Below are 7,214 nucleotides of genomic sequence, written 5' to 3' on the forward strand. Positions count from 1 at the left end.
TCATGTCCTTCCCATTACCTCCAAAGAAAGAAATAAATAGAGATTGATGATGTATAATAATAATAATAATAATAATAATAATAATAATAATAATAATAATAATAATTCACCAGAACTCATGTCCTTCCCATTACCACCACAAAGAAAGAAAATAAAGAGAGAGAGAGAGAGAGAGAGAATGGAGAGAGAGAGAGAGAGAGAGATATAGAGAATAAAGGTGAATAAAGCAGAACCTCCTCCCTTTGTCCCTAGGTCACACGAACCCATCCTGGAGGTCATTATGCTAAATAATAAGGTCACGACCACCTGGTGTTCCCCAGGAGGCGAATTGTGTACCCCCCGATAAAATTCTAATCGTCGCTTCCACGCGGCTGAGCTGCTGCTTCTTCTCTCTCTCTCTCTCTCTCTCTCTCTCTCTCTCTCTCTCTCTCTCTCTCGTGCTATTTTTCTCTTCTCTCTCTTATGATGACCAGGGTTACCTTCCCCGTTTCAAAGGGACCTTTCCCTACCCCTTCTCCTCACCCATACTGAGGGGAAGGGGCGGAGGAAGTGGGATGGGGAGGGGGTGGGGGTGTGGGGAGGAAGCTTTATGACTGGGGGAAATTTTTACCCTCAACCCCCGCCCGCCCCACTTTTTTCCGAGACGTTAAACTCTCACACAACCTCGGCCATAAAGTCAAGCTAAAGAATTCCTTTGGCAAACGATAGGGAGTCATTGGTCCCCTCTCTCTCTCTCTCTCTCTCTCTCTCTCTCTCGCTGAGGCTTTCAATGTATCATCCTCCATCTTTATGGAGCCGCGGATCCATAAGGAGTCCAACAGACCAGATCCTCTCGCACAAGTCAAAAGGACCCATTATGCAAATCCGGCCAATCGTTTGACCTGTCAATCGGCCGGCGATATTGTCGACCCTGGTATTGACAGGTGCTCTGTCAAGGGCTTAAACTGACGTGACCTGACCTTCCCCTCTCTCTCTCTCTCTCTCCTTCGAGGTCATTGCTTCGTCTCGGGTAATAGAAAGTTTTTTCTCTTTCGTTCTGAGAAAGGAGAGAGGAAAACTGGGTCTCAGAGGTTGAAACAAAGTTTAATTCGTTGCTAAGAGAAAGTAGAAAATGAAAGGATATAGAAAGCCCTCCTTTCTGCCAGGGAAGGTAGAAATGAAAGGATATAGAGAGCCTTCTTTTCTCTCAGAGAAAGGAGGAATGAGGGGAAGGCATTTATAAGAAGTATTTAGCCTCAGCGGTTAAAAGAAAGTTTACCTTTACCTCACAGAAAGTAGAGAGGAAAAAGTATTTAGCCTCCGAGGTTAAAAGAAAGTTCATACCATTTCCTTACTGACAGGATAGAAAGGGTATTTCTGTCCCAGATAATGGAAAGTTTCCCTTTCTCTCAGAGATAGGAGTAGAGGAAAGGTGTTTCTGTCTCGGGTGAAAGAAAGTTTTTTTATTTCCTTTCAATCGGAGAAAGGAGAGATGGGGAAAAGGGTATTTAGTTTCAGAGGTTGATAGAAAGGTTGTTCAGTAGTGGGAATAATAATAATAATAATAATAATAATAATAATAATAATAAAGAAGAAGAAGAAGAAGAAGAAGAAAAGAAGAAGAAGAAGAAGAAGAAAATATTATTATCATCATACATTGGTCCAACTCATAAATATGCATAAAAACGTCACAGGGAATAAAACAAAGTGATAAAAACCAACAGGCTAATTCTACTGCCTTCTATTTCCACCATAGCTTTTACCTGACGCGTATCCATTAAAAAAAAAGAAATAAAAAAACTGGATATATTAAAGAAATAATAAACACTACCAAACTGGTTCTAGTACTAATGGGAAACTGGCTTACGGTGCCCCAGAGGGGGCGGGTGTTTAGGGTGGGGGGAAGGGGGGGTGGGGGGAAGGGGGGGTGAAAATAAAATTATTCTTAGTGCTCAAAATATGATGGAAAATTACCAGTCTGATTCAACTACTGAGAACCAGTACTACGGGAAGACTTATTACCTGCTCAACCCCCATTTTGAATACAAGGACCATTACCACTCTCTCTCTCCTCCTCTCTCTCTCTCTCTCTCTCTCTCTCTCTCTCTCTCAAAAATTTACTCTCTTTTTCCTCCATCTTGCAGTTATAATACTCTCTCTCTCTCTCTCTCTCAGGATCTTCGTAAAGGGCAACGCCCACGAGTCGAAGGACTCTTCCGTAGGACATTTCAAAGTCCTTACAAAAACGCAGTTAACAGGATCTGTCTGCGCTCCATTAGCTGCGCATGCGATGTACGTGCGCAGTATGGCGCAGCTAATATATATCGGTACTACTACTGGCGTTTTGATTCGCACTGTAACCTGGAGGCGGACGGGGAGGGCAACTTGGTTGGCTCTTGTGTTAGAGGACTGAGAGTCGAATGGTGTGGGAATATCTCTCTATCTCTCTAAAGATATATATTTATATACATGAACCACCTCATCTACCCTGCTTGTCTAATGTCAGGGGTGGCCGCATCATAATTCCATAGGGCGCCCCCCCCCCCCCCCAATATGAAACAAAAAAAAAACTGCTCAAACCAGGGCGCGCCAGGACAGGTGAATGGCGTTGTATTTTTTTTTTTTTTCAAATATTGTTTGGGCACTTTTTATGCTGTTTAAATAGTGTCCAAGGGTTGTTGTTCAATACAATATGTGCGTTGTTGAATATCCATTATTATTATCATTATTAGAGTAAATATAATAATAATAATACTAATAATAATAATAATAATAATAATAATAATAATTATTATTATTATTATTATTATTATTATTTTTGAACTTTGTATATACGAATAATAATAATAATAATAATAATAATAATAATAATAATAATTAATTAATTATTATTATTATTATTATTATTATTATTATTATTATTATTATTCTGTATAGTTCTAAAGTTTCCCTTAAAAGGAATAATTCATAATGTAACTTCTAAGCAAAGATATTATTATTATTATTATTATTATTATTATTATTATTATTATTATTAATTATTATTATTCAAGAGCTTCAACTAGCACCCCTAAACCCCACAGGAAGTAGGGACCACCCTGCGTCAGACAGGACCCAAAATGGATGACCGTGTTGGCATATGAATCACAGATAACATTATTTTCAAACCTATTTTATCTCTTGTTTATCAACTTCATATCCCTCGCCAGGACAGAATCCACATTTCCTCGTCAGGAGGAAATATGGACAGGGAAAAGTGGGCAGCGCCAATGAATTTCGGAAGGGGCCAACAAGATGGGTATCTTGGGTATCTTTGGGCAGGTGTGTGTGTGGGCACGTTGTCACTTTTGGCCCTCGAGATCTAATACGTAATATGTTTCGGGTATTTTGAATCATTTTCGCTGTACTGTTTTTGGTTGTTATTTATTCTCGGCTTGTTTTGGTTTTTGTTTGATCTTATTTTTCGTGATTTTTTATTGATACATTATCTTCTTTTGTTCATTTATTTCCTCTGATTCATGATTGCCTTTATCCATTCCAAGAAACGTATCAATCAATTCCAAATAACGTTCTGATGCATTCAAGAAACGTTTCAATCAATTCCAGGAAACCATCTGATGTATTCCAAGAAACGTTTCAATCTATTCCAAGAAACGTTCTAATCCACTCCAAGAAACGTTCCGGGACATTACAAAAAACTTTCAAGCCATTCCAAGAAACGTTTCAATCAATTCCAAGAAACTCTTCATGACATTAAAAAGGGGTTCAGGCAATTCCAAGAAACGTACTAATCCATTCCAAAATAAATTTGAAGTATTTCAAGAATCTGTCAAGACATTCCAAGAAACATTCTAATCCATTAAAAAAGGGTTTCAAGCATTCCAAGAAACGTTTCCTGACATTTCAAAAAACGTTCTAATTCATTCCAAATAAAACGTTTCAAGCATTCCAAGAAAGGTTTCAAGCCATTCCAAAAAAAGTTCTAATCCATTCCAAGAAACGTTAACAGGCATTCCAGAAAACCTTCTAATCCATAAAAAAAAACATTCCAAACCATTTCAAGAAACATTTCATGTCGATCCAAGAATCATTTCCAACCATTCCAAGAAACGTTCCAAGACATTTCTAGCCATTCCAAGAAACGTTCCAAGACATTTCTAGCCATTCCAAGAAACGTTCCAAGACATTTCTAGCCATTCCAAGAAACGTTCCAAGACATTTCCAACCATTCCAAGAAATGTTCCAAGACATTTCCATCTATTCCAAGAAATGTTCCAAGACATTTCCAGCCATTCCAAGAAACGTTCCAAGACATTTCTATCCATGCCAAGAAACGTTCCAAGACATTTCTAGCCATTCCAAGAAACGTTCCAAGACATTTCCAGCCATTCCAAGAAACGTTCCAAGACATGTCCAGCAATTCCAAGAAACGTTCCAAGACATTTACAGCCAACCAAAAAGAACGTCCAAGACTTTTCCAGGGCAATTTCCAAGAAAAAAACCGTTCCAAGACATTTTTCAGCAATTCCAACGAAAAGTTTCCGTTCCAGACCAATTCCAAGCAAATTCCAACGAACCGTTTTCAAGGACAATTTCCAAAAAGCAATTTTCCACGAAACGTTTCAAGACATTCCAAGAAACGTTCCAAGACATTCCCAGCAATTCCAAGAAACGTTCCAAGACATTTTCAGCCATTCCAAGAAAAATTCCAAGACATTTCCAGCTATTCCAAGAAACGTTCCAAGACATTTCTAGCCATTCCAAGAAACGTTCCAAGACATTTCTAGCCACTCCAAGAAACGTTCCAAGACATTTCTATCCATTCCAAGAAACATTCCAAGACATTTCCAGCCATTCCACAAAACGTTCCAAGACATTTCCAGCAATTCCAAGAAACGCTCCAAGACATTTCCAGCCATTCAAGAAATTTTCCTTAACAATTTCCAAGCCAATTCCATAAACGTTCCCCCAGACGATTTCCAGCATTCCAAGTTTCCAAGCCATTCCAAGAAACGTTCCAAGACATTTCCAGCAATTCCAAGAAACGTTCCAAGACATTCCAGCCATTCCACGAAACGTTCCAAGACATTCCAAGAAACGTTCCAAGATATTTCCAGCAATTCCAAGCAACGTTCCAAGACATCTCCAGTCATTCCAAGAAACGTTCCAAGACATTCCAAGAAACGTTCCAAGACATTTCCAACCATTCCACGAAACGTTCAAAGACATTTCCAGCAATTCCAAGAAACATTCCAAGACAATTCCAGCCATTCAGAGAAACGTTCCAAGACATTCCAAGAAACATTCCAAGACATTTCCAGCCATTCTAAGAAACATTCCAAGTTATTTCCAGCCATTCCACGAAACGTTCCAAGACATTTCTATCCATTCCAAGAAATGTTCCAAGATTTCCAGCCATTCCAAGAAACGTTCCAAGACATTTCCAGCTATTCCATGAAACGTCCCAAGGCATTCCAAGAAACCTCTCAAGCCATTCCAAGAAACGTTCCAAGCCATTCCAAGAAACGTTCCAAGGCATTCCAAGAAACCTCTCAAGACATTCCAAGATTCGTTCCAAGCCATTGCAAGAAACCTCTCAAGCCATTCCAAGAAACATTCCAAGCCATTCCAAGAAACGTTGAAAGACATTTCCAACCATTTCAAGAAACGTTCCAAGACATTCCAAGAAACGTTCCAAGACATTTCCAGCCATTCCACAAAACGTTCCAAGACATTTCCAGCAATTCCAAGAAACGTTCCAAGATATTTCCAGCAACTGGAAGAAACGTTCCAAGACATTCCAAGAAACTTTCCAAGAGATTTCCAGCCATTCCAAGAAACGTTCCAAGTCATTTCTAGCCATTCCAAGAAACGTTGCAAGACATTTGCAGCAATTCCACAAAACGTTCCAAAACTTTTCCAGCCATTCCAAGAAACGTTACAAGACATTTCCAGCAATTCCAAGAAACGTTCCAAGACATTTCCAGCCATTCCAAGAAATTTACATCCATTCCAAGAAATGTTCCAAGACATTTCCAGCCATTCCAAGAAACGTTCCAAGACATTTCCAGCTATTCCACGAAAAGTCACAAGGCATTCCAAGAAACCTCTCTAGCCATTCCAAGAAATGTCCCAAGCCATTCCAAGAAACGTTCCAAGGCATTCCAAGAAACCTCTCAAGCCATTCCAAGAAACGTTCCAAGCCATTTCAAGAAACGTTCCAAGGAATTACAAGAAACCTCTCAAGGCATTCCAAGAAATGTTAGAAGCCATTCCAAGACACCTCTCAAGTCATTCCAAGAAACGTTCCAAGCCATTCCAAGAAACGTTCCAAGGCATTCCAAGAAATCTCTCAAGGCATTCGAAGAAATGTTCCAAGTCATTCCAAGACACCTCTCAAGCCATTCCAAGAAACGTTCCAAGCCATTCCAAGAAACGTTTCAAGGCATTCCAAGAAACCTCTCAAGCCATTCCAAGAAACGTTCCAAGCCATTCCAAGAAACGTTCTAAGCCATTCCAAGAAACCTCTCAAGCCATTCCAAGAAACGTTCCAAGCTATTCTAAGGCCAAACTTGTGCCATTCCTAAACGGGGAAGTAATCCACCGTTCCCGACGTCCTACAAATGACGTCATAGCGTTACAGACAGATGCACGGACAGATAAACGGCGAGACTTCTTATATCTGAGATTGATCTGAGAGAAGACGTCTAAACTTCTCGGGAGATTCTAATGGCCTATTGGGGCTCATTTCCTCTAGAGAGAGAGAGAGAGAGAGAGAGAGAGAGAGAGAGAGAGAGAGAGAGAGAGAGAGAGAGCTTAGAGCCTATTGTATATGGAAGTTTTTAAAATATCCTGCAAAATTTTATATATATTTATATATATATATATATATATATATATATATATATGAATTAATTTAAGAGTCAAATGCAGGTGATATAAAATTATATAAACCGATGTATAGAATCAAACGGAAGATAACCCATCTGATAAAATTTTTTATATTTAAATGACAAAGGAAATTCTTTGAGAAGTTTGGAAACTAATAAATATAAGTTATTTATAAAATACATAACATAAAAAATAAAATACCGATCAATCAATATTATATAATATATAAATGGATTATAAACTATTAAATTTATGACAACATTAAACAAAATTCAAAAGACAAAATATTTGCACATAAAATACATGCTGCAATACAAAAAGATATAAAATTGGAATAAAACATT

Source organism: Macrobrachium nipponense, chromosome 25 (genome assembly GCF_015104395.2).
Source record: "Macrobrachium nipponense isolate FS-2020 chromosome 25, ASM1510439v2, whole genome shotgun sequence".
Taxonomy (NCBI): Eukaryota; Metazoa; Arthropoda; class Malacostraca; order Decapoda; family Palaemonidae; genus Macrobrachium; species Macrobrachium nipponense.